Source organism: Drosophila suzukii, chromosome 3, assembly GCF_043229965.1.
Source record: "Drosophila suzukii chromosome 3, CBGP_Dsuzu_IsoJpt1.0, whole genome shotgun sequence".
Taxonomy (NCBI): domain Eukaryota; kingdom Metazoa; phylum Arthropoda; class Insecta; order Diptera; family Drosophilidae; genus Drosophila; species Drosophila suzukii.
The window spans coordinates 73382606-73410061 of NC_092082.1; the positions used below are offsets into that span (position 1 = coordinate 73382606).

Genomic DNA, 27456 nt, shown 5'->3' on the forward strand with positions numbered 1-27456 from the left:
AATCAAGGCGTACAGCTAAAAGACCGACTGTTTTGAACAGCTTGCTAAATATGCTAACGATCCTCATCACTTTTTAAAAAATTTATTTTTTGTCCAATTTTCTCAATTTTTGTAGGGGTTACATCACTTTTTTTCGAAAAATGGCAAAAATTAAAAATTTTCAGGTTGAAATGCCAATCGATTGGAAATTAAACAACGAGCACAACGAGGTATGACATTCCTCATTCTGACTTGTATTTTTGTTATGGCAGCCAAAAAACTGAATTTTCATGGCGAAAAAAGGGTTAAAGTTTTTGTCAAAAATACAAAATTTAGATTTTTGTCAAAAACTCGACATTTTTTTCCGGTTTTTCCATCGTAGTTCAGCCAAATCAAGGCGTACAGCTAAAAGACCGACTGTTTTGAACAGCTTGCTAAATATGCTAACGATCCTCATCACTTTTTGAAAAATTTATTTTTTGTCCAATTTTCTCACTTTTTTTTCGAAAAATGCCAAAAGTTAAAAATTTTCAGGTTGAAATGCCAATCGATTGGAAATTAAACAACGAGCACAACGAGGTATGACATTCCTCATTCTGACTTGTATTTTTGTTATGGCATCCAAAAAACTGAATTTTTATGGCAAAAAAAGGGTTAAAGTTTTTGTGAAAAATACAAAATTCAGATTTTTGTCAAAAATTCGACATTTTTTTCCGGTTTTTCCATCGTAGTTCAGCCAAATCAAGGCGTACAGCTAAAAGACCGACTGTTTTGAACAGCTTGCTAAATATGCTAACGATCCTCATCACTTTTTGAAAAATTTATTTTTTGTCCAATTTTCTCACTTTTTTTTCGAAAAATGGCAAAAATTAAAAATTTTCAGGTTGAAATGCCAATCGATTGGAAATTAAACAACGAGCACAACGAGGTATGACATTCCTCATTCTGACTTGTATTTTTGTTATGGCAGCCAAATAACTGAACTTTCATGGCGAAAAAAAGGTTAAAATTTTTGTCAAAAATACAAAATTCAGATTTTTGTCAAAAACTCGACATTTTTTTCCGGTTTTTCCATCGTAGTTCAGCCAAATCAAGGCGTACAGCTAAAAGACCGACTGTTTTGAACAGCTTGCTAAATATGCTAACGATCCTCATCAATTTTAGGAAAATTTATTTTTTGACCAATTTTCTCAATTTTTGTAGGGGTTGCATCACTTTTTTTTGAAAAATGGCAAAAATTAAAAATTTTCAGGTTGAATTGCCAATCGATTGGAAATTAAACAACGAGCACAACGAGGTATGACATTCCTCATTCTGACTTGTATTTTTGTTATGGCAGCCAAAAAACTGAATTTTTATGGCGAAAAAAGGGTTAAAGTTTTTGTCAAAAATACAAAATTCAGATTTTTGTCAAAAACTCGACATTTTTGTCCGGTTTTTCCATCGTAGTTCAGCCAAATCAAGGCGTACAGCTAAATGACCGACTGTTTTGAACAGCTTGCTAAGTATGCTAACGATCCTCATCACTTTTATGAAAATTTATTTTTTGACCACTTTTCTCAATTTTTGTAGGGGTTACATCACTTTTTTTCGAAACATTGCAAAAATTAAAAATTTTCAGGTTGAAATGCCAATCGATTGGAAATTAAGCAACGAGCTCAACGAGGTAAGACATTCCTCATTCTGACTTATATTTTTGTTATGGCAGCCAAAAAACTGAATTTTTATGGCGAAAAAGGGGTTAAAATTTTTGTCAAAAATACAAATTTAGATTTTTGTCAAAAATTCGACATTTTTTTCCGGTTTTTCCATCGTAGTTCAGCCAAATCAAGGCGTACAGCTAAAAGACCGCCTGTTTTGAACAGCTTGCTAAATATGCTAACGATCCTCATCACTTTTATGAAAATTTATTTTTTGACCAATTTTCTCAATCACTTTTTTTCAAAAAATGGCAAATATTACAAATTTTCAGGTTGAAATGCCAATCGATTGGAAATTAAACAACGAGCTCAACGAGGTATGACATTCCTCATTCTGACTTATACTTTTGTTATGGCAGCCAAAAAACTGAATTTTTAAGGCGACTGGACCAATAGTTTAGTTGTTGAGATAAGCAATGTAAATACTCCAATTCAACTTCGTTCGAGCACAATGAAAACATTTCAAACTTCAAACATGTCGTTCTATTTTTAAGAACATTTCAAACCCAGATGAAAACGTCAGAATTCTCTCTGTGTAATCGTCATGATGGATTATACCTTTTTTATTGTAAGCATCAGTTAATATTACATAAAAGTGAAAGTCTTCCGTTTTTATAAGTGCACTATCTAGAGGGTACTTTGTAAATTTTAAAATTCTCGAGATACTGTCATATTCCCACTCTCTTTTTCCGTGCAAATGTTGCTAAGCCTGCGAACTCGCAACACGCTCGAACCTCTTTGAGTGTCGAACCTTTTTGAGAGCATGAAAAAACGTAAACACAACCTGGTTGTCATACCCACCGACGGCTAACAGGTTCGAGCCACTCTCAGAGAGAAGTTCTCCGCCACGCGACTCCTAACAGCTCTCATTTCTGTTACGGAACGACGAGGCCTAACAGCTCGTATCTGTGAAGTACATATCGCCGAATCCCCCAGTTTCAGTTCCAAGTTTCAGTAGATTTCGGGACATCGTGCGGATCGAACGTCTGGCGCTGCGTTCACGCGACTCGTACGCTGCAGGGAACCAGTTACCAGTTACCAGTGAGTCCAGTGACTACCGTGAACAGTGACCAGTGATTCAGACAGTGAACGAATAACAGCCCGAGAATTGTTGCATTTACGGAATCGCATGGATATTGAAAAAGGTATAACCGAAAGATATATATGGTAAACAAAGTGTTCAGCGAATGTGTGTGTGTTTTTTTGGCGGATTTTGCATCCGGATTGTTTTGTTGGTTTTGCCATTTAGCAAGTGTACCAACCGAGTGCTACATCCATCCATCCCAGATATAAACGAGTGTGTGGAGGTGCCGGGAAATACTTTGACACACTTTTACTTCGTGCCCAACTCCCGGCCATCGGTTATGGCGTGTCCTCGAAAAAAAGTTACAACTACAGCGGGAGTGAAGAGGACCTGCAAGGACGAGGACGCTGGAAAGAAAAATCTCGGCGAGGCGAAAGCGCTGTGTTTTCATTGTCGTCGTTCGCCTTTGGCTCATCAATAAAAATTTCCTTGACATTTTATGAGCCAAAGGATTCCGAGCTCACTTTACTTTACTTACTCCATTCGCCGGGTTGGAATGGCCAATATATTAAATGCGACAACGGATTAAACGCTCGGTTGCCCTTTTTATGTCCGCTTATATTTATGGACAATTATTTAAAAAATTGCCATTCACTGAAAGTTCACACAATACGCACATATTTATGGTCTGTGAAAGTTTAATGGGATCGCCAAAGGAGTTGCAAGTTCTACTTCTAAAAGGGGAAATTTAATTAAGCCTCGCCGCGATTGTTTATAAATTCATGTTAATGATATTTGGACAGCCGTGGGAAAAGACTTTCCTTATTTTCCACCCCACTTGGATGCCGAAAAGTATCTGCAATTACGTCGAAATCGTTGGGCGCGAATTCCGCTGCCAAAGTTGTGAGAATTTTCCGCTAATTGTTTTCCTTCTTGGGAGGAGGCGATTCGCAGTCGTCGCCAGCTGCGCGGCCAAAGGACTCTCGCTCGGCAGACTTTCCCCTCCGTTTTTGATATGCAAATGGCCTTAAATTCCATACTCGAATCGAAATGAAATTGGCACAAAGTTTCAGTTTCCCAAAAGAGAGAAAAAAAAAACAAAGAGGCGGCACGTGCGGCGGAGTCGTTTAATTTTAAATGCCAAACATTTTTATTAATGGTTATTGCCGTGAGTGGCAAGAGTGCTCCTCTCCAACTGGTGTAATAATCGAAGATTGTTTTGACATTAGGAAAAGCCCTCGAAAAGGACTTAAAGTCGTTGAATTTATTCCTGCAAGTGGCTCGTGCACAGATTGAATCATCATGCCGCGCATCACAGAGACATTCATTTAAATATTTTGACAAACTTTGACGACATTTCGCGCAATTTCAACGCAATGTGTGCTATCCATCCTTGTACGGAGTGCCCCCTTTGGGATGTGCGAGTTTGCCCCGGCATTTATATCAATTTCTTTATTCCTCACGGCTTTCGACTGCCGCCTGCATTTTGGCAAGGAAAAATCTCGAGGTTTTTTTATTTTTATTTTCAGGAGGCAGGAGCTGTTCTAGGAAATTTATGTCGCCTTTTATGGCTACGTGGCTCGTAAATAAGAAAAATGTTGCAGCACCACCATCGGAATATCGGGGTTTTATCTTTTGCACATGTGGCGGCAAGTTAGGGGGAGAGTTTCTATCTTTTCTCCCTATCCAGTGGCTATATTTTAGTTACTCCCTTTAGCTGACATCCAATCAGCATTTTCGAAGCAAATAGAATGGCAAAAATTATTTCATATTTCGCACGACACTCAAATGGCACACTTAATATTTGATTTGCTTATTTGATTTCGTTGCTCCAGTGTCCTTGACATCAGAGTCCTCAAAAAGGCTTACAGCAAATCGAATTAAAAATTTTCGCAAATCAAATTGCTATTTGCAATTCTAAGAAGAAGTTCCCAAAAATTACTTGTCTGCAAATGAAAATGAATGAAAATGTTTAGAATTGCGAAATTGTGAAAATGGTGTGTTCGAGTGTTGGTGTGTTGTTGTGTGCGGAGGAGCATGAAGCGGGGGAAAGGGGGCCAAATTAGTTTGTTTGGCGAGTGCGAGAGTGTAGGGTGGACCAAAAACACAAAGCCTAGTTCGTTAAACTCGACCGCTTATAAAATGTGTACGGCCGACACACTCACATGCCGATTTTACCTTTTGTTGTTGCGATGACTAGCCAAGCAGAACGCCTCAGCGTTGCGTTGGATTTCATTCCATTTTCGGTTCACTTTCAGTCTGCATTTGGTGCACTGAAAAAAAGAATTAATTGTCAACAATTTCATATGAATTTTTTGACTAAAACCTGAGTATTTGCTTGTCAGTTGGAATTTTAGAACCAAAAAAAACAGTATAAAAACTGAATCATTTTTAATGACTCCCCTTCTTTTCAAATAATACTTAACAAAGGTAATCCTGATTTATTTGATATTATTTTCCAAAAAAAAAATTAATTTGGTTTTGGTAATATTAGAAACACTTCAAAATACCTATTAAATGTTAACTATATTTGGTAAATATTTTTTAAATATTATTTCATTGTACTTTTCCCCAGTGCACATGGCATAAGTTTGGAAAAGCAACAGAGACTTGCAACCCTCCTGCTTTTCCAGCTGCAATTGCTCGATGTTGCATCAGCAAATGGAGCTGCAGAACAGAACTCAAGCTCCGGTCCACCCCCTCCGGTATTTTCTCGTTTTTGTTAACCAAATTTGAATATTAAAACAGAATTAGCCGAGTGCAGCAAGTGCTGCCGCCCGCCCACTCAATGGCCCTCTATTTAGCCGGAAACGGAAATGCGCAGGAGATGGTGGTGGGGGAGGGTCAAAGGGAAACGCTTGCATGGACAGGGCAATTAATGGGAATTATTGATATGCACAGGAGTACGGAGTACCTCGAACCACCAAAGAGTCCTTGAGTCAATAACTGCCCTACTCTAGTTGGCAAATTTCCCGGGAATTTCGTTCGCTTTCCCTGCCTTTGAATGCGTTGCGAAGTGTTTTCTGCGAAATCAAAATCGATTGAATTGACTTTTGTCTTCGCGGAAATGGACGGGGCAATTAGATGCGATTTAGTTGGCCCCATCAATTTGCATATCGAATATGGGCAATCGTAAGTCCATTTTCCCGCCTGATCAATTTGGTCTAATGAGCTACTCCTGAGCTATTGCTAAGGTGTTGAAATCCAATAATTGGAAATCAGAACTAGCCACCGTGAAAAGATTGCGAAAACAAACAAACAAACAAACAAGCTGGCAAACAAACGGAAAAGCGGCAGAAACTGAAGAGCAAGAGCAAGAAGTCGGTGGCAAATGGAAATGGAAAAACAAAAAGTGAGCAGTAACCGTTAGAATGGCACCTGCCACAGCTAAAATTTCAAATTTCCATTTAGAAAAACACAACAGCCAGATGCAAATAAAAACAAATTTCTGTGTGTGGCAGCTGCATGCGCAACTTTTCCATTGTGCTCCTAGTTTATTTTGTATTTTTCTCATATTTTTGTTGAATTTTCCTCCTACTCGCTGCGCACATTCCACAACTTTTCATTTCATATATTTGTTTTTTTTTTATCCACTAGGCACAAATTAATTAAATGCACTCGACTGTGATTTATGCGATCCTAAGAGGAGTCCCGAGTGCAAAAGGGCGTTTGGCATGGGAAGGGGGTTCTTCTACCCTAGGAAAAGTCAGATAAGTCGGAAAACAGTGGCTCCTGCAATTAGTTGGAAATATCGGGGAGCGGGGATTTTCCACTTGAGGCCTCCACAGGGGGCTGTGATCTCCCGTCATGTGTCGGGCATTTAAAAGCCAAATCCACTTAAGATTAACTTATCACTGGGCTGCTTCATTGTTATTATTGCCTGTGATGATGATATTCGCCTTTATACAGGGCCCGGGGGTATAATGGTTTTGTGAAACATGTATTCTAAAATCTCCCTTGGGTTTCTGTGTATAAGAGTTTAACGTGACTCATTTCTTTAAAGATAATATAGTATACTTATATCATTTTTAATTTCTTTAAAGATCATATAAGAAATTAAACAATACATTTTTGATAACATTCGTATGGTAACTTTACTTTTTCTGGTAATAAAAACTGTTTTTAGATAGTAATAATTTTTTGTTACCCGCTTAAGAATTCGAAAAGTTTAGATAAATAATTCATTATTGGTTTAATGTTCATAAAGAGATTGACCTATTTATTTTATAAAATATTCATTATGGTACGTTAAATAACTCTAATTCTATTCTGGTAACTCTATTATATTTTTTAAGGTATACCTTTTTTGATAATTTATTTCTTTACTGATTGACGGGTATATTTCAAGTCGAGCTATCGTTGTTGGCAATCAAATGCGATGTGGAGTCAAATGTCTAATAATTTTCAGCTTAAAAATTCATTAGATACAAATCGCTGGACCCATATCAAAAGCCCCAAAGCCACAATGGAGCGACTGAAAGAGGCCGAGCTGATTTTCTCCCAATCGAAGTGAGGGCCTTTTGAGACTTTGGCTATGGTTTCGACCCTGAATGGCTCGCTTCTCCTGGCTAATTTCGCACTAATTGATTTCTTTTTGGGGCCGAGATGAGGGCACTGGCCAAAGAAGCTTTAATTGAGCGACTCCGCCCCTCCTCGTAGGGCTGCCAAATGGTTTCTTCCGCGCCCGACACGCGTTGACAGGCCCAACTGTCATAGTTTTTTCTCCCGCAAATCGAAAACTAAGCGCAGTCAAAGTCTCATTAGCTGATGACTTTGATGGTGGCCACCACAGCCCATTCCCTTTCCCTGTGTTGTCTCGCCTCTGATTGGGTTTTAATGCCTTTTGGCAGCCAAACAGTGTCCACGAATCGTTTACAGAAGTTCCATAATTTGTAGCCGCCTCTGATTGATGGGCCGCGATCCCATCCCAACCCGATCCCCCTGCTCTCTGGGCCCCCATCATTTGTGCCTGCTCATAGTTGTCATCTGTGGCCATTACCCAAATCATTTGGCCTAAGCTCCCCAAGATTCCGATCTTCAGTCAGACGCTTTCACATTTTCCACGCGCAATTCGCCACGCATTGCGAATGTGGAGGCACGTGTTGCAGAAACGCCTCACAATCGACCCTTGAACTGGGGAATACGTAGATACACTTAAAAAAGAGATGCTTGAGTGCGAAATTTATTGAACTTTAGTATATAGTATGGTAAAATTAAAAAATGTATAAGTCAAAACAATATAAATCGGAAAAAACAAAATCAAATGATCTTAATTTGAGAGTTCGTCCTCTCACTTTTTCGAGTAGAAACGTTCTTGAAACCAAGCAAGCTTCTTCTTTATCTTAGGAAATCCAGATTGAGTGTATCTCGGCTCTATTGTGAGGTCGAGAGAAGGTTTTTTGATCTGAAATTTGGTTTCATAAACTGTCTTTAAGTTATCCAACAAGGTAACATTTCTACAGAGCACATGATTTTTTTCGAGTGCAACCAATTGGAGAGGCGTCTTAATGGTCCTTTTCGGACAGCACATATCATTTGGTTAAAGGAGGAAAAGAACAGATACGTTTAGCACTTTGTTTGCCTGCCCCGCCCACATTAATTAGCGGGGCTGTGAGGGGGGCGAAATGAGGATGTGAGGATGGGTGGATGAGAGCCCGCTGAAGTCTGAGTCTGCCAATGGATGTTCGGAATGCAATTTGCAGCGACGACGTGACTCCAATGCCATCCGAGTGGGCTAAAGTGGCGGGTCACGCTGCTGGAGTCGAGAGTTCGGGGCTTGGAGCTTGAAACTTGGAGCTGGGATCTTGCCGCTCTGCTGCATGCACCTGTACTCGGAGCTCCACACACATGTGGGCAATTTAGTGCCCTCCCCCGCAAATTCCCCGCTCGAATCTCAGGCGAATACAAAAGACCGGCAGACGGGACGGACTAACTGCTTTCAGTTGGCTCCATTTCAGGGCCTTAGTCTTCTGTAAATTATATATGAAAATGCAGTCGGAGAAGAGCAGAGAAGCGAGGCGAAATCGGCGTTTCAACGCTCCAGTTCCAGTTCACAGACATTGACACACTTTTGCCTTTCCGCGTTTGTACAGTGATCACCGTGATCACGTCGCAAAATGTGTAGGAGCAGTGGAGCCTCGGCCTCGGCAACGCTCACATTTCTGTTTCTGACTGCAATCTAATTAGCAACGTGCAACGTGCAGCGTGCAACCAGCAACCAGCAACTTGCAACGTGCAACTTGTAATGATCCGACAACTTCGTGCGGCTGCTGAATGCTAAAATGCCTCATCACAACTGGTTTTTCATCCCGAAAAAAACTGAAAAAAAGATGACGAGCGGAGAAGACCTCGTTGCCTTAGTCGTTTCTGGGGCCTCATAAATCTTCAATTGTCATTATTGTTTGTCCGTTTATTTAACTTTATTATTATGATGCCACGTTCGTGCCCCCTGCCCTCCGAAAAACCAAAAAAATTAAGCCGCTTATGAGGTTCCTGGGAATGCAGCAGAAAATTACCTGAAGAATGAATCTTCTGAGATGACTGCTAATGAGACTGGACAGCTGAAAAGAAAGCATCATTTTCCACCCATCATCGACCAAAAAGAAGTCACAAATCTGTGGCAATTATGTTAATTTGATTTGATGCCATTCACATTGCTTTTTCGGGCATTTCATGGTCAAATAAAATTTGTTGCCGCAATTGCATTAGCACAAGAACCGAATAAAAAAGCGGGCCAACAATGTACACGAGAAATGTGTTAAGGTCACTGGAAGCTGGGAAAAGAAGGAGCATCCGAAATGAGCAGAATAAAAAGATTGTTATGACAAAGAAAATGAAAATAAATGAGGCCGCAAATGCCGAGCGGTTGGGAAGCTGGGCGGTATAAGGAGGGGTCCTCAGATAAGCGAATCGTATACAAATGGTCAACTTAACTAAAACAATAACTACCCATCCCCCAGCCGAAGCGGGGGACCAGAAGAATAACACTAAAATGAGCAGAGGAAAACCCCCATAAAAGAAAAGCGAAAACAAAAGCCGACAAAAGCGGGCGCCAGTTGCAGGAAAACAATGGGGTGGGCGGGGGAAAAGTCCCAAGGAAAGCCAGCGAGCTGCAAATGTAAAATTAACAAGAAATCAATGCGAAAAGCCAAAACAAACAGAATCTCGGAAAAATCAAGAAGGCAAGTCATCGAAGTCCGAAGTTGGAAATACCCTTGGGGTGTTAACTTTTCTATGGCTAGAAGTTTGCTTTTCAAATAATCAGCTTAGCTGGGAAAAGATTTCTTTAAACAAATACATGTATTAACTTTTTTATTGATTGTTTATGCAAATCTAATTTCTTTTGTATTATATTATTATATAATGATAATACTAATATTGAGTTACCAACTCATCTTACCAGTTATTATACCCCCAATGCAAGTGTATTGAAACCAAAGCCAATGCGAAATTCAGTTGAAATTAAAGCCAAAAGAAGTCATAAATAAAAATTGAATGAAGCGAATTTCAGTTGGTAGACGCTTTTGTTATTTCGCGGTTATCAATTCCGACGCACAGCTGGCCGAAAGCAGGCATCGCCGAGCTATAGATGGTATTAGCCAATGATACCACCGGGTTCCGCCGCCTTACCACCCCAGCCAAACCATAGACCCCCATCTCCGGCTAGTTTCCACATTCGAAGCGCTCCCACGCTCCACTGCACAGCTGTAAGGGAAAAAGCCGAGGCAACGACGAAGATGTTGCTTGGCTGGCACATCAATTTGCGATTATGAAAGGCTGCCTGGCCAGCAGCAAAAGCAGCAAAGCAGAAGCAGCCCCAGAAGAATGGGCAACTCTTTATTCCATCCGAGGAAATCTGAGCATTTAATGCGCAGCCAGCACAGCACAGTAAAGCAGAGGCAGCATCGTTAGCGTCGTTCATCGCGGGGTCGAGGGTGCCACACTTGGAAATATTTTATTACACTTTGCATCTTAATTGGATATATTCATTTTTCAAAGATTTATTATGAAATATTTGTATATTTTCATTTAAAGGTATCTATAAGTCCATAGAGTTAGAAACCCTTTCAGGAAAAAGTCTTATAAAAGATATTGCATATTAAAGAACTATTCTATATTATATAAAACCTCTGTCATAGTATATAACATACTATTTTACCATACATAATGGTTTATCATGTTATAATATTAAAAAAATTCTAATATTTTTAAAATATCGCAAAATGGCCTGTGAATATATGATGTTGCATATTGTACATACAATGTTTATATTCTCATAATATTCTATACTATCTTTCCATGCAAGTACTAGAAAAATATTAGTGCGTCTGCCATAGACTTAATTGATCATTAGGGTCTAATTTGCACACTGTTCAAGCATATATAGAACATGCAAATATGGTCTCTGAATATATCCAACTTCAAATTATTGTCTTTTTTTAAGTGTAGTTGGCCTGCACAGCTGCATTTGGCTATTCCGAATCGTCTCCCAGCGACTGGGCATCGTTTGGCATTTCTTTGGCCAAATATGTGGCCTTCACATTTAACAATCCATTCATGTTGCTGCCGTAGCAGTTGCCGTTGTCGATGTTGCTGTTGCCGCTGTCGATGTTGCCGCTGCGACTGCGCATTTATGAGTCTCTGTTTGGTTAGATGTCGTTTGAGAGTCGCAGTCGTTTGACTCTTCTGCCTGATCGCAGCTAAACTGGATTTACCTGAGGTAGCTCAGGCTAGCGGGTCATAAGGTGACCTTTTCGTGACAGGGGGTAAATTACATTCGATTTTCCAATACATTTTTGTATTAAGTCAACAAGGATTTTTAAACGATTGCATGCAAGTCGGAACCAAGAATCTTTGTACAAACTGCGTAAGTGATGGCAGTAGCTTAGAAAAAGAGCTTAAAAGGCAACTGAACTCCCCCAGATTTAGTTAAATAATCAAAATGAAATTATTTATAAATATAATCAATTACTTTTACCGCAAATAGACATACAGAACAACGAAAAACACTTGTTAAAGCTGTATAACCAGCCCTATCTTCGAAATTCATATACTGACTCGTCATCGGTTTCCATGTCTGCTGAGTTATAATAATAAATATATGTATGTATAACTAAGGGTATCCATAGCTTCGGCCTGCAAATTAGCCCCTTTATTTATTGTTTTTTCTATCGTTCTTCGTTTGTTTTTTGCCGACTTGTACAACATGGCACAAAGCAGGCCTTTGAGTGGCTGTTGCATTTGTTGCTGCAGTTGCAGTTGCAGTTGCATTTGTAGTCGCTGTTGTCGTTCCGCTGCAGTGAAGCGCATCACCGCTGACGGCTGACTTCTCCTTCTCCTTCTGCTGCCGCGTGCTGATTCTTATTTATGCTGCAACACGCTCCCCTTCGTCAAAACCAAATCTCCAGCTCCCCAGTTCTTTGGTTGCCCGGATGCCTCCGGAAAGCCCCTTTCTCCGGACTCTCCGGTTTCCCTCCAGACCAGATTAGTTGCAATCGGATCCGACTTTGGCTGAGTTATGATTAAATGGCATTTCGTGCGAGTGAGTCTGCTGTGCCGTCTGGCTTTTCAGAACCCAATTCCCCCGATGGAACCTCCAACGCTTTATGGTTTCTCCGTGCCTAAAAATGAAAGAAGTCCATGTCTCAGTCTCATTCTCAAGAACGAATGTTTGTTGCCGTTAATTTAACGCTAAATGAAGTGCGAAATTACAAAATAAAGCCCCGCTCGATGTGAGGTTCGTTTGTTTTGGCTGTGAAAAATGAAATCCGGTCTTGTTCCTCCGCAGCATCGCACAGCTTGACTCATTTTGCAGCCCCCGCACCCACTCGATAAACATAACAAAAAGACTGAGTGATGAGTTTGTTGTTATATTCGAGCGAGCTGCGTTGCCGGGGCGAAATTAGTTTCTTTGTGAATGCCTTTAATTGTTCGGTCGGTGGGAATGTCATGATTGGTTTTCGGGGGACCCCTCCAGCAGAACCTCCTGCAGATCGGTTCCGAAGGAAGCGGGATTTATGCGCCGGCAGCATTTCGGCCGACACTTTACGCCTCCCTGATTACACACGTGCGCCGGAAATGACAGCACGACAATTTGAGGAAATGCGAGCCTGATAAGCCGGGCCATTGACTTGGCTTTTGGACCGTAGGTGCACTGGGGGAAAATATTACTAATGTCCTACCCATCATACAATAATGTTGGTATAGTACCATTCTTACAAAGAAAGGATTACACAAGACTTATTGTTTTTTTGATATCAAAGAACAGGAAAATAATATTTTTAGTTATATCATTCAGGAAAGAATCAGTCTTACTTAGAATTATATAACATATATAACATTTCTTTAACCAAATTATTATTTGTATTATTTTGGTACATCAAAGAATAGGATTGTATTATTATTTATGTTCCAAAAAGTGTCGTGTAATGAAAAACTAAATATACTTCTGCCTTTCTTACTGAGGATTTTATAACGTATCTATAAGAAAACGGTCTGTTTTTTATTTTTATAAAACAGAAAAACACGGAAATTAGTACCCTTGACTTATGGTTATATCACGCAAAAGACTTATTAGTTTTATCAATTTAAATATATCAAAGTAAGGATTATAACGTTATTTTAACTAGACATGATAAAAGAAATACACTTTTCTGTAGTACCCAAGGGCAATCAGTTTTAATGGAGAAATTCTTTCTCTGTAGGGGACAATCGGCCAGCGACAGTGACCTCAGGTAGGGACTAATGCACATTTAATGCACACTCCCTCCGATAAGAACCGAAACACAGGTAGACCTCGTCTGAGTCACCTGGTAATGACCAGCAATTGCCCAACAAAACGCTGCCATTCATAGTGAGAGTCCTGTTCAAACAATTTGCTGTGTCTATAAATAATTAATGCCCTCGGGGCAGGCGGAAAATCGGAAAGCGGAGGCTGGGCGCCTGCCAATTATCAATTCAGCGAATTCAGTCAGCGACGCTCCTTTGCATTCCTTCGGCGATAATTGCACAGAGAGAAATGGGCTAAATGATTTTCACATATTTGATTTAAGGTTTATGCTGGCAAAAGTTAAAAAATATTTTTTTAAAAAGTATATAAACAGTATGGTTTCTTTTTTACGAATTATATTTGCATTTTTATATTGAAAAACAGTCTTGAATTTATGTATTTACCCTGATGATCGTTAAATATGGAATTTTTTCCGTGTGTGCATACCGAAGTCAGCTGAAGTTGAAATGTTAACCCGGCTGGAGCATGAATATCGATGATGGCTCCCACTCCTCGCATGATGAATCAACGATTGGCAGCGCTTCGTACCCATCGATACCCATCCCTCTTGACCCCTGATCGCCGCCTGTGGCTTGATTGCTTTGCTTCTTGGCCGTTTTTGTGTGTGTCGGAATAATAAGCAGAAAATAATGCACTCCCTCCGGGGACTGCTCCCACTTCCACTCCAAGGGCAATCAAAGTGATTTACTCGCATCCCCAGTTCGGTGCGGCTCATCTGTGTGACCTGTGGCAGCTGCAGTTGCGACGGCCGGAGTTTCAAACATTTTTGCATAATTTATGCAATTTTAATTTCCAAAAGCTCGGCCAGAGTCATCATTATCGCAGAGATGGACAGAGATAGTGATGGTGGATCAAGGGAGGGAGGTAGAATTTGCACTTTTGCCTTTTATATTACTTTCCCGAAAATTATATCTGAGGTCGCACGAAAGTTTGCCCTTCGTTCTGTGACCCCCACAGCCGTCCCTCAACTCGCTTCTGTTACCAGTTTGCATTCAATTTTGCGCCATCGTCCGTCCCTCTGTCGTTGTCATCGTCATGGCTGGCTAACAGTTTTCGCCATTGTTAGTCAGCCAGTCCCCCGAAAACCCCATCCCCATCCCATTCCATCCAATCTTTCTCGCCCTGTCTATAACTCGGTGTACAGTACACCTTTCTCTGTTTGCGGCTTTATGGTCTATGGCCACGTAATTTACCTGATTCTTTTTTCACCCCGCCGCATTCGTATTCGTATTCAGATTTAGATTTAGATTTTCTGCAGAATTGTTTCCGAAAAGTTCATTAGAAAGTGTTTTGTCTGATGCGGGGCTGTGCACAGACGAAGCTTTGACTATTGCGCCACGGTCATGGATAAGCTGCACTTGGAGAAAAACTACAAAACACAACTTAATTATATTGTTGTTTTGTTTTCCTCTTTCTAAATTTGTTAGTATTGTTTTAGCAATTATTATAAGTATTGTAAATTGAGGGACAATGCTGAAAGGTTAACAAGTCATATATTGATATATGTATATCTGCACAGAAACAATTGTTTAGATAAATCCATGAGATCTACATATAAAGTTTTTTAAAGATTCTTTTACAATTTTCTTCTTTTACATGAGATATCATTTTTAAACATCTAGTCTCTCCGTGTGAAACGCTTTAAAACTTTTATTTTCTGGTTGAAGGTCAAGTTTCCATTTTATGATTAAGTGACTTATAATATTTTCATTTCGTTTTTGTTTTGTTATTTAAACTCACTTTTGATCCTAATATTTTAGAAATTATAAATTTATTAATGTATTTAATGACAGTGTTCAAATGTTAACAAGTCATTTGATATTGTCGGATCTGTTTAGTTATTTTAGTATCAACACCTATTTAGTTGCTAACGCGAATTCTTTAGATCTTGTGTGTTAGATTTATTTTTAAGGGACAACAGAAAATATCAAAGCCTTATATAACGATTTCTCCCAAATTTTCTCTAGCTCTTACATAGTTTCTCATTTGTTACAACTTGTTTTCTTCGTGTGAAACCCACTGGCTTCTTTCTTTTCTTGCTGCAGGTCAAGTTTCCTTTCCATTTTTTTTTTGGGGAATTCCACTCTTCCCGAATACACATCAATTTAGCCATGGCTCGCGGCCATTTGATCCCCCGTCTTGTTTGAAGGCAGCCAGGTGCTAATTACACTGCACACGCCGAAAGGATCCACGTGTGCCGATGGAATCTCGATTCAAGTGAATGCCTTAAGTGTTTTTGCATTAAACTGTTTGCGTTTGCGTTGCTCACATTTGGCTGTTGTCGTTGTCAATGGTCGCTTAATTAGCTTTTGAATGCCTTGGTGGTTGTCGATGGGGCCAAAGGGTGTTTGGCCGGGGGCAAGTGTAATTAATATTCAATATGTGAGTCCCACCCCTGAAACCCCGTCTGACTATCGGCTAATTAATAGTGTTTGGCTTGACTGCTCACCCACTTTCGAATGATTGCAGATACATACATATATACTGAAATGTACGTTTGTATCTGGTGGCACGCGAGAGGAACCGCAGCGACCACAACAATCCCATACGCACACGAGTGGAACTCAAGCCAACCGAACTGGATCCTAACATCATTATCGAAATCACGCAAATATTTACCCAAATAATTTGTCAACTTGTCGGCGGCAAGTTAAACTTTAAGCGGCCAACGCGATAGCGTTTAAGGATATTACGAAGGATATTTATATACTGGTTTAAATTCCTGGCTGCCTGTTATACGAAATCCAACGAAGCGCGAATAATCCTTTATGAAATTGGTTTTCACCTTTCTGCCTGCTTGCGGCCGCTTTTTTGAGCGCCTTTGGCTGTTGGCCATAAAATTAAAATTTCTTTACAAGCATTAAACGCTAAATGAGCCGAAAATTACGCAAATCGCACAGGCCACAGAGTCCACACACACAAAAAACACCTGGAAAAGAACAACAAAGCGGTGATAAAAGCGAGCCAAACACCTTGACAGCAGGTGGAAAAGCGGGTGGGCGGAAACGAGGGGGTGGCCCGGTTGACATTGACATTGCGGGGTCGAAGGGATGACAGAAAGCTTGGCGCGGATTGAACGAATGAATCTGGCAACAGAATTTTACGCCTCACTGTGTCCATAAACCCACACACCCACACCCACACCCACTCACCCACACACGCACGCACCCACATCCTGTTGCCAAGTATCCGTGTGCACGTCAAATTATGACAGTCGCTGGATTAAGGACCACCTGGCTCCTGCCACCACCCACTCCGCACCACCCACTCTCCTGCCCCGCACCACCCATCACCTACTTATCGGTGGGCCAAAGGACAACCTGTTTTTAGGCCAGCTCACAAATTTCGTTTCCACTAAATGCAAATACCTTTGCCAGCGGAAAAGGGCAAAGGGTTCAGCAGGTTGAACTTACACGGATGACTTGCCACTGCCGCAGTGGAACGCAGGAGCTGAGCGGATTACCCTCCCAGAAAGGGTTTAGCACCTCAGGGATGGCATACTTAAGGTTTTCCATCTTAAGAACATCCCATTTTGGGAACGTTTTTATATTTTTAGAGACTGATTTTAATATTTCAAAAGTCTTTCAAATCAAATATCTTAAAACAATCCACTTTGAAAAGCTGATTACAAAACTGGATTTAAGATATCTTTAAGATATTTCTTATATAATTTATTTAAAAAAAATTTCAAAATGTATAATCTTTTGGTTTTTAATATAACAAAGAATGCTCAAATATCGAATAGAAGTAAATCTTTTTTAAAAGAGTATTTCGAAAATATGTTAAAGACCATATCCCATAACTTGATCCTTGTTTTCAGTTCTCGAGATATCATCTTTCCTGCTTAACCCCTTATCGTAATCAAAAAACCCCTATAAGATATTCCTTTCTTTTGCCATAACGGATACATTTTGTACTCTTCCCTTTTGAAGGATATCAGAACGCTAACCCCCGGCAAACTTTCAGCTTTTCTTCGGTTCGCTCAACTGGGGAGCGATGGCTCATAATTTGCTTATGCGTATGTAGATGTGTAGATGTTTCTGTCGCCGTGTGTTTGCGTCCCATGAATATAGATTTTCCTTTCCACCCATCGGAAAACATGTTGTCCCTAAAAGCCAGCCACGCGGAGGGGGCCAAAATCGAAGGAGAAGGAAGGCTTTGGCACAGAGGGACACATTTTTCGGAGCTCTTCCTTGGGGTGTGGCAACATAAAGGTGTTGACACATTTTGTGTTGATTCTTATTGGGCTCTAAGCCGATTTTTATTCCAGACGAAGACACACACACACACGCATGGAGGCGAGTCTAATGGGATTGTCCTTGGTGTCCTGGGAAAGGGAATGGAATGGAATGGATGGGCAGGGATGGGAATAGAATGGGGGGTGTATATTTTTGGGCCTGCAATCAATTCTCATTTGGCTGCCCCTTTTGTGTTTGGCAAGCCGAATTTACTCCTTTTACTCCTTTTATTTTCGCCCACTAACCAGAGTGCATTTTCCTTTCTGCTTACAGGTAAGCCGAGTGATGGAATCGAATACATAGATCGCGATTGGAGAGCCAGAACGGTTTCAGTTTTTCCTGGTAAGTTGACAATGAAAAGTCTGGCCAAGTCGTTGCACCTGTTGGCGTTCCAAGGAAAGTCACCGAATAGTAAAAATATAAAAACCATTTTCGCCATGCTTGAGTAGGAGGAAAAAGCTCAAAATAATATATACAAGTATAAATAAAACAAAATGAAAATCTAATTTAAAGCGAGCCAAGGCAGCCGGGCGTCAATAATTGCCCTGAACTGAAATTATGCTGAAAGATTAAAGTCATTTATTATAATTTATTTATTTTTGTTTTGTGCCCTGCCGTTGCCATGCGCTCGTGTGGATCCCAGACAGGATTGGGGGTTTATTCAGGGGGTGTATTCAGGGTGGACTGGTCCTTCGCAATTACTTTGAAGTGGCGCACTAGCCCAACTATGTACTCGCAGGGCCGTGGCGCCCCATTAAATTTGCCACACTTCATTGGCCCGCACAGAAATAATAATTTATTATTTAATTTCGCTTGGACAGCGGCTCGGCGGCTGCTGTGTCCAAGGGGCGTGGCACGGGGGGAAGTTGGTTTAAAGTAATTAATTTCGGGAAGTGTCAAAGTTGCTGCATGGCCACGCCAAACTTTTCGTCTGGCCGTGCAGGAGGATTGGAATTGGGAAATTGGAGCTGCCGGTGGAGGTGGAAGTGGATCCGGATGTGGTCCGGGGGTCGCCTCGGCCTTTTTAAACCAATCAAGCACTCGAAAAAATGTAGTTTTCATTAAAAGCGAAAAGGCAGGAAAAACTCAGAGAGCGGAAGTTTCAATATCCTGGCAGTTATAAATATAAAAGCTCTTGCCAACTGCTTAAATAGAGTGTCTATATTAGTATGCAAATATGTTGAAAACCAAAGAAACCAAACCAATTTAATCCCATAGATTTTATTCTAACTGAGTGAAGGCTTTAAATTGAAGTGCAGCATAAAATAATAATAAGATTATATCTTTTTTAAAAAGCTTTAACGTAAAAGCAAGCCATAATGAGATGATGCGGCAATAATAAATACTGCATAAAAGCCCCGGGGCATTTCATCAATAAATAATTGTTTATTATTCAATAATTTAACAATATCAAGTACCATGGCTGTTAAACACGAAGGCTTTGTTTTATTTTTGTAAAAATTAACCACTTGTTAAGAACGTGACAAATTTTATTGTCAGTGATTTACACTCGCTGAATGATAAAAAATTGTTTAATATTTATAAAAGTTGTCAGAACCATTTAAAGCATTTAAAGACATTTCATTTAATGTCTGTTTTTTGCTGTTTGTTTTTTCCGGCTTTTCAGATCCGTTCCGCAGAGCTCATCTGCAGTTTTCCTCTGACCTCGCCTTAGGCTACAGTGGCAGCAGCAAGTTAATTTCCACTCGCGACTGCCCGTTGGACACTGTCCATAAAGACTGGGAATAAATAAATTAAAAAATGTAAATTAATTTTTAATACGCCCCGCCGTTTCCCCTCAATTCATCATCTTCAAAGCTGCAATTAGCCTTTAATTTACGATGTGCCACGCACCCGAATATGTTTCAAATGTATTTAGGCAGCCAAACGGTGGGAAATGTTCATAAATTAGAGGGACCCTTTTCGCCCTCTTTTATCTCAATGCCTGCTGCACAATCATTTGAATGCGTAAATTCTCATAAGGTATTTTGTGTAGCATTTTATGGCATACTTAGGACAGAGCCGGGAATCCTCTTCACTGGACTGGAGAATGTGGGTGGCCCATTATTCAAGGTAATTTAATTTGAAGGGAATTGCAGACTTGGCAGGCCAAAATCGAAGGCTTCTCGACTGTCAGCCAGGGCTAAGGAGTTGGCCAGAAGGCAGACCGCAAACGGAATGGCCATAACCAAGGCAAATCCAAACAAATAAACGCTTGACCCACTCCGACCGCCAACAATGAGCAATGTGCCAAATGAACGGCCAAAGTTCAGCTGGCAGCAACTGGCAAACTGAGCAGGCGAAAACATTTTAAATGCAAATGAAGTGCCGCACTTAGGAAGCCGTCAGCTGGGGGAGTAAAAAAAAGAGTGCTCAGCTCTGGATGGCAGGGGGAATGTTGAAAACGGCTGATAAATTAGAGAACCCATGGCACCATGGCTCGATTTTAATAAACTTCAAGCTCAAAGTATGTCAAAAAGCGCCTAAAAGCAAAAACAGCCCCTCAGACCCGCTCGCACCACTCAATCAACCCTCGAGCATCTCCCCTTGAAATTGCAAAGTTTGGCAGCGGGATTCAAAACGTATTTTTATGATAAAAAATTTTTAAAAACAATTTTTTGTTTTTCCCCGCTTGCCATCCTCTGGCTGCCTGGCTGAATTTTTGCTCAACAAAAGTGTCCGGGCAAAGCGCTTATGGCTTTTGACTGCCCCCAAACAATCTAGCAAATTGAAATACTCGTAAATATTAATCAGTGGCCAACGGACAGATATCTTCTAGCCAACCGAAAATGGAAAGACCGGGATGGGTCAAGTTGTCAAAACTTTCGCATACATTGAGCAGAGCTTAGATTGTGATAGACTCAGGGGTTTGCTCATTTTCCGAGGAATTCGCGTGATTTATTTGTTGCATAACTCGGCCAAAAACTGAACTGAAGTGGGGGTGAAAAACTTGCAAAATAAATTGAAAGCAACAAAAGTTTGTCAGTCGGTGCGAGTCGGAGCGGAAAAGTTTGTGCCCTGCAAGTAATGTACTGTGGAGGCGCTTGTAAAAAATTACTTGGATACTTTTTGGCGCGCTTATAATTGTTTTCCATTCCCGAGGACGGGAGTCCCTTAACTTGCTCGATTCAGCATTCTCCAGCTGCAGCAGCAGTTCCCATATAACTCATTAGGCAAAAGTTTAATGCGAATCCCCGCCATCCAACCAACCAACCAACCATCCAACCAAACGCTCCCAGCTGCGGGAGTTTATGTTGAGATTTACTTTAACTACTCTTGCGCCTGCAACTATGCAATATATTCTGCGAAATTTGTGTCCTCCTCCCGGTTTTTCCATAGCCCTGACCCACTATTGTGATGCTGCAGAGTGGGCTAGGGCCAGGGGGTGGCAGAAAGTTATATAATAAGCAGCATTAGCTACACATGTTCGTGGTAAATCGCTTCGGGGGTCTAGCTACTGGACATTATTCACTGGCCTTGGAGTTCCGACTCCGTCGCTACTGCTTAAGTGCAAGTCCTGCAAAGTCAGATACTGATACTGCCCGCTAGATCCACTAGATACCGTCCTCGTACCGCCCACTCCTTGCCACCCGGCTGGACTGTCGAAACTTTTCCAATCTAAGCTAAATAAAAGGAAAAGTCTCTCGTGTCTATCATGTCAGTAGGTATTTTATTATTTTTAACCTCGACGAGGCACCACCAACCCACCGACCTACCAACCCACCAGCTGTCGCCCCGTTAACCCACCCACTGAAAATGCTGGGAGTGCTCGTGTTGTCTTTTGCAACTAATTTGTCAATGTCAAGTGTTATTTCTTATATTTCGCTCGGTTCTATTTTTTTCGTTGCCTGAATTTTTGTGTTGTAGCGAAACTTTTGCGCACGCACACCCACAACGAGATACATCACTCCAGGTTTTTGGAACACACACCATTCTCGTTTCGAAATCCCAAACCTTGGAAGAAACGTCAGTGCTGCACGTAATCTAGTCTACCCAAGTGGAGTGTGCTTTTAGGCGCTCGTGCATTGGGATTTCTCGAAGGCGCTAGACAAATATGGTTTCACTTTAAACCAACCTGAGCCTATCCACGCGAACCTTTTATTTTTAATCAGTTTTAAGTAACAAATACAGATATATAAATTGAAAAAAGTTAGCTTGATAGTGAAAAATGCAATTTATGATTTCTTTCTCGAAAACTCCTATTAAAGTGATACATTTCACTTCTCCTTAACTTTTTATCAGTGATCATGCTATAAATAAACCCCTTCAAGTGTCTTTTAGTTGCATCATGCTTGCTTAGTCGTTTATTTTCCATTTTTTCCCCCTTCAAGTGAAGTTTCAATTAAGCGAAGGCCGCTTAAAAATCGTTCTCAAGTGATGAGACAGGCAGAAGATGCTCGGAAAAGTTTTTTGGCAGCTTATAAAAACCGTTGAACCAAGAGGACCCGAAGGTGGGCACAGTAGAGCCGGCTCGCAATAGTTTTTGGGGACCTGCCAACTTCAGTTAACAATCAGCGTCAGTCGGCAGCCAGGTGACAGTTTTAAGGAGCCCCCTTCGTGCGGCGGTGCCTGCCTAATTGCTGTCTTGCTCCGAAATTCGCTAAGTAGATTTTCTTGTATGGCATTTTAGGGGAAGTGGGCGATGGGAAAGTGGGCGTGGCAGGTGGCGCAGATCGGAGGAGCAGTACAGTTGACACTTTGTGTCAAAGTTCATTGCAGCAGCAGTCGGTCAGGGGTCGTCAGATGTCCTTGTTGTCATTGTTGTTGCGTGCCCGTGGCGAATTTTTCGCCTGCTTTACTTCTTATAATTTTTATTTTCCCACCCCCGCGCTTTTGATGCTAATTAATTGGATGGGTATGGGGTTGGAGGTCGGGAGTTTGGAGGTCGGAGGTCCTCCCTCGCTTGTTTGCCCAAATTAATGGGCAACTGCTCAAGTGCTCAGGAGCAGCTCAAGCAAAATACTTTTTAGCGGATTTCAATGGAAAATGCCATAATTGTATGGCACTCGAGTGACGTTCGCATTACAATTGAAAGGAAAGTGGGCGGCGGCGGTGCCGTGGGGCAAGGGGCGTGGCATGACGAGGCATATGAGCGGCGGCACATGTGAACGCCCCGGCGTAATCACACTTCCCACTGAATTTATTGAATGCCTGGCAAGGACACATAATATAATTCAAGTACGAATAAGTAGAATATTTTTTTTTGTCATGCCAGGACAACGCAAATCCCAAGGAAATACCAGGACGACAAACAGGGAGTTGGGCGCTACTCAATGTCTATTAGGCATAGCGCAACAATTGCCTTTAACGCTCATCAACAGCGGCACACGAAATAATGCCCCTCAGCCTCATCTTTTCGAATTTGATTTACCCGGTAAAGAAGAGGGGCCTTTATGATGATGACGATGACTATGATGCGAATCCTGAGCAGCTGCTGGCTGTTTTACAGCAGCAGTATAAAAATGCTGTGACAAAAATTGCCTCACAAAGTTTATAAAAATTAAGCGTCAAATATATATTTACCAAATTACTGTCAGAAGCACAGCACGTAGCCAGGGTACACAGGGAGAAAATACCTATATAATAATAAGAAACGAAGAGAAATAAAACGTAATGTTAGAATAATCGATCCTTAAATTCGACTTAATATTTGTGAATATTCCATGGCTTCTTTAAGTATTGGGTTTATTTATTTGAAGAGTGGTTGATAATCGCTGATACCTGCTATTTCCGAGGACTCTTAAACATTCCTCTCAAGAAAATATCATAAAGAATAAATCCAATTTTCCTTGCCTACAAGCTTAATATATTTTTAATGGCGAACGTTGGCCTAAGTTCGCGATGTCTAAACTGAAATGATTGACATTTTTTCCTTGTGCAGCAACCCGGGGCGGAATACCTGCCTCTGTGCCCGAATTCCTGGCGACCCGACCTGACCTGACTACTGCCATCACTTGCGCTAAATTAGATTTGGCCCGTTCCAGACTCGTTCGGCGTTGTCGCTTCATTTTGTCAATTGTTTGGACTTGTTAGAGGAGGAAATGGCCAGGAGCCAGGAGCCAGGAGAGGGGATCCAGAAGTGAGGAACTGGGAAATCCAAGAGGACACAATGACTGGCAAAGGCTCATTGTGGGAGCGTGCGTCCAGGGCGGGCATTGTGTTTGGGGACAGCGGCCCCTCAATGCCATGAGCTAAGTAGATTAGGGCCAATTACAGCGGCATCAGCATCACCGTCACCATCAGCGGTCGGAGGAGGATCCACTGCCCCCCATTGTTCGTGGGCTTGGCCTGAGGTCCTGCGACTCGTCCTTGTATTTCGGTTGTTTGAAAGGAGCGCCAGCTTCTTGCCAACCGCCTAATGTGCCAAAAAGCCAAATGAGTTTGCCTGCACAAACACAAGTCTGCGACGACGGCTGGCATTGCAAATGCTGCAAGCTCCAGTGCCGATGAAATGCAATGAGTGTGGCTTTTCCGTCATACGAAAGCCAAGGCAAATATGGGAAATGCCACCACATGAATACGAAATATTTAAGTTCCTCCCACACACACCCTTCAAAATTGATAGCCCCCCTTTCAAGGGTGCTAAATTAAACCAAATTCTATGAATTTCAACGACAGTATTCACTGTACGTTTTCAAGGGTCTAATAAACTAAGTTTCTTTCTGAAAAAATCGAAATTTTATTGAATTTATTTATTTTGCTACATGCAAAAGATGCCCCAAATATTTCATCACCAATTTACTTTCATACCAAAAACCTTTCATTTATTAAAAATCGATTGCATTTATATTTTTCAAAAATCTCTTGAATTTATTAGTTTCCCATCTGAGCAATTAAAACGGGATAACCTATCTTGTGTTCATAAAAATAGTTTGCCTAATTGAACTATTGCTTTATTTTTTATCAAGTTGAGTGCTTGACAGTGAGTAATTGGTGGGAGTATTATTAGAAAAACTCTTTTTTGCTTGATAAGGAATAGCAAATTAAGAAATTTTTGTGGCTTACCATTTTTTTTTCATTTTCCAGGCCATATATCAAAGTGCAGCATATTTCCGAAATGATTTTAATGAACTCGAAAGAGCATTCATTGATCCGTATTGACATTTAATTTTGGGCGTTTGCAATGCACACAGACTGTGTCATGAAAAACAGCAACAGCAGCTCGGGAAACGTAATTATTCATAATTCAATTTTCCAACGCTAGGTGGCGCACGGCAACAATTTTCCGGCAACCGCCAAACGACACAATCTCCAAATGTGTGTGTGTGGGAAAATGGGTGCCGCATTCGTAGTTGTGTGCAGTTAATGTGCATTTGGAATGCATACGGGGTTATGCAATATTAAGCATACGCATTCGACGTGTTTGCTCGGGAACAGGCTGATTGTTTGGTTTTGCCAGCCAGGTGGGCGTGGCATGGACGTGGACGTGGATGTGGAACTGGACAAATGGACACAGGGAGCCATGGACAGTTGGTCTGCAGGACAAATAGAGAGCCGAGCAGCAGCAGCAACAGCAGCAGCAGGTTAAACAAATGTCAAAGCAAACCGAAATTCACATCTCGTCCTCGACATTATATTGCCGTGTGTTTATTTAGTCGAGAATGCAGTGCAATCGCATCCAGATGCCGGGCATTATGTATGATATTGGTGTTGCCTCCGATGCGGCTCAACTAATTGTGTTTCGTGCCGGCAAACAAATCTAAGCCCGGCACGTTGCCGTCGTTGGCCATAAATTGCCATCAATTTATGCATTTATTTCGTTGGTTTCCGCCTCAGGAGCAGCTGCACTCTCTGTGGACACAACGCAATTAGGCCAGAGGAGAAGACGTTTGGCGTGGCATAAATATTTCAACATCATAATTAAAGTGGGTAGTTTATGCCCAATCCTGAATCCCGAATCCAGCATCCAGCATCCTGCATCCTTCATCCCATTTTGCGCGACATATCCGCTTGCCGGGCATTTAGGTTTCATTCAGCCACTGCAACTGGAACTGCAACTGCAGCTGGAAAGGAATGGAATGGTATGCTATGGCATGGAAACTGCATCTCACCTTCCGGCTCTCTGCAAACGGATATCCGTCGAACGCGACTCACGTTTCAGCTGCATTTTCCTGCGACTCGAATAAGAAACTGCTGGCAAAGAAAACCCAAGGGGGGGGGGTTGGCTTTTCTTTGTTAGCTCAGACATTGTAAAACAGAAGGGGCGTCAACAAGGACTCTGGCGAAATGGAAATAGCCATTAAAAGGAAACACTTTGCGCACTTTAATTCTTATTTAGCGCCTCGGAAAAATGTCACAAAAAGGAGCGAACAGGATACACAGGACTGGCTTCAGAAAAACGAGGCAGAGTTGAGTGGGGGAAATTCGGCATTAAACAATTACACAAGTTTTGTATATAATAAAGCGCCTTTTGATTACCGCAGGAAATGGAGTTCAAGCAGTTGATATACCAATACAAATATTGACTGCAGCTCCTGGCCTCCCAGGACTCGCATGTCTAGCTGCTATCCCTCCATCGGGTTGGCTTAATTTAAATAAATGTCACACCATGTGGCCAAAGCCCAACCCCTTGACCACCCGCTGTGACCCCCGGGTTAAAGGTCGCCCGCTGGGTGAATCGCGACATTTTTGTGTTCTGACGTTGTTCAGGCGAGGCAATTTGTTGCTATTATTTTGGTAACACTTTAATTTCTGTCCGCCACCCCGCTTCGCCGCCACACACACAGCACACAGCACATAGCACAGCGTGAACTAGTTAGGTGGCAATAAGGATATGGCGTTATCCTTTTACCAGCTATTTAGCATTTAAATGCTTAGAGCTCCGTCCCCGTTTTTATCCTGTTAGCCACGTTAATGGAACGGGTATAATGGATTCGCGGAAGCGTAAGTGGCGTTTAGTGCTATATTTTGCTTTATATTCCGGTCTAAGATAAGTATTTTTAAGAACTTTTTTAAATCTCAATAGCTGATAATCAAAACTTTTGAGTCCTTAAGCTTGTGTAATAAAATATTTTATTCATTGAGATTAAAAGTTTGGGTTCTTAAAAGTTAGTTGTTAACATTACTATTAAAAGACAAGTTTTTAAAACTCCAGAGACTTACATTCCGACTGCATAAGAGCTAGTTTTTTAATGAACTCAAATAGTTTATAGGGTATTTATTAGTCGAGTGCATTAGTTGTTTTATTTATGTCTTTTGTGGGTGTCCATGCTTTGAGTTCTGTTGGCAGTAAAGATTCCCGTCGCTGACTACGTGATGCCAATTTTCGACAGCGCTTATCGCGATTTTGTAGCAATTTTGTCAAGTTGCTAGCTCTTATTGCTAATGAGAATTGGTGCAAGTTTTTCCCCAAGCTTTATTACGCATACGCCCCAGTTGCCAATGGCCACTACTTAGCTTACATATCAATTCCACGCACTTCATCAAGCTGCAGCCAAAGTTGGGGCTGGTCGAGAGTTTATTTTACACATGAGCTGCTCTGAATTGAGTTACATAAGTTCTTCCAGCTAAATCAACTCCGGGTTTTGCAATTTTTACGCCATTTATTTAAATTCACTGCGAGTGTGTGTGGGGGGGGGGGGGGTTTTCTTGGGGCGGTGGCAAGTTGTACACACTTCTGCGTTAAGCAGATGTAAGCCGTCATTTATCCCACCACCACCCCAAAAGAAAACCCACTCAAGCCAGAGGCATTAAGAGCGTTTCTTTTGTGATACTCAAAGGAAAGCT

At 41.3% G+C, this 27456-nt stretch overlaps 1 protein-coding gene across 1 annotated transcript in view; it reads left to right on the top strand.

The window, feature by feature from the left end:
- The first annotated feature begins 2636 nt into the window (after positions 1-2636).
- Positions 2637-27456, top strand: part of LOC118876762 (uncharacterized) — a 92111-nt gene continuing 67291 nt past the window's right edge. Inside the window, exon 1 of the mRNA XM_036817569.3 lies at positions 2637-2824. The gene's annotated coding sequence lies outside the window, so the exon portion shown is untranslated. The remainder of the gene's footprint in view (positions 2825-27456) is intronic.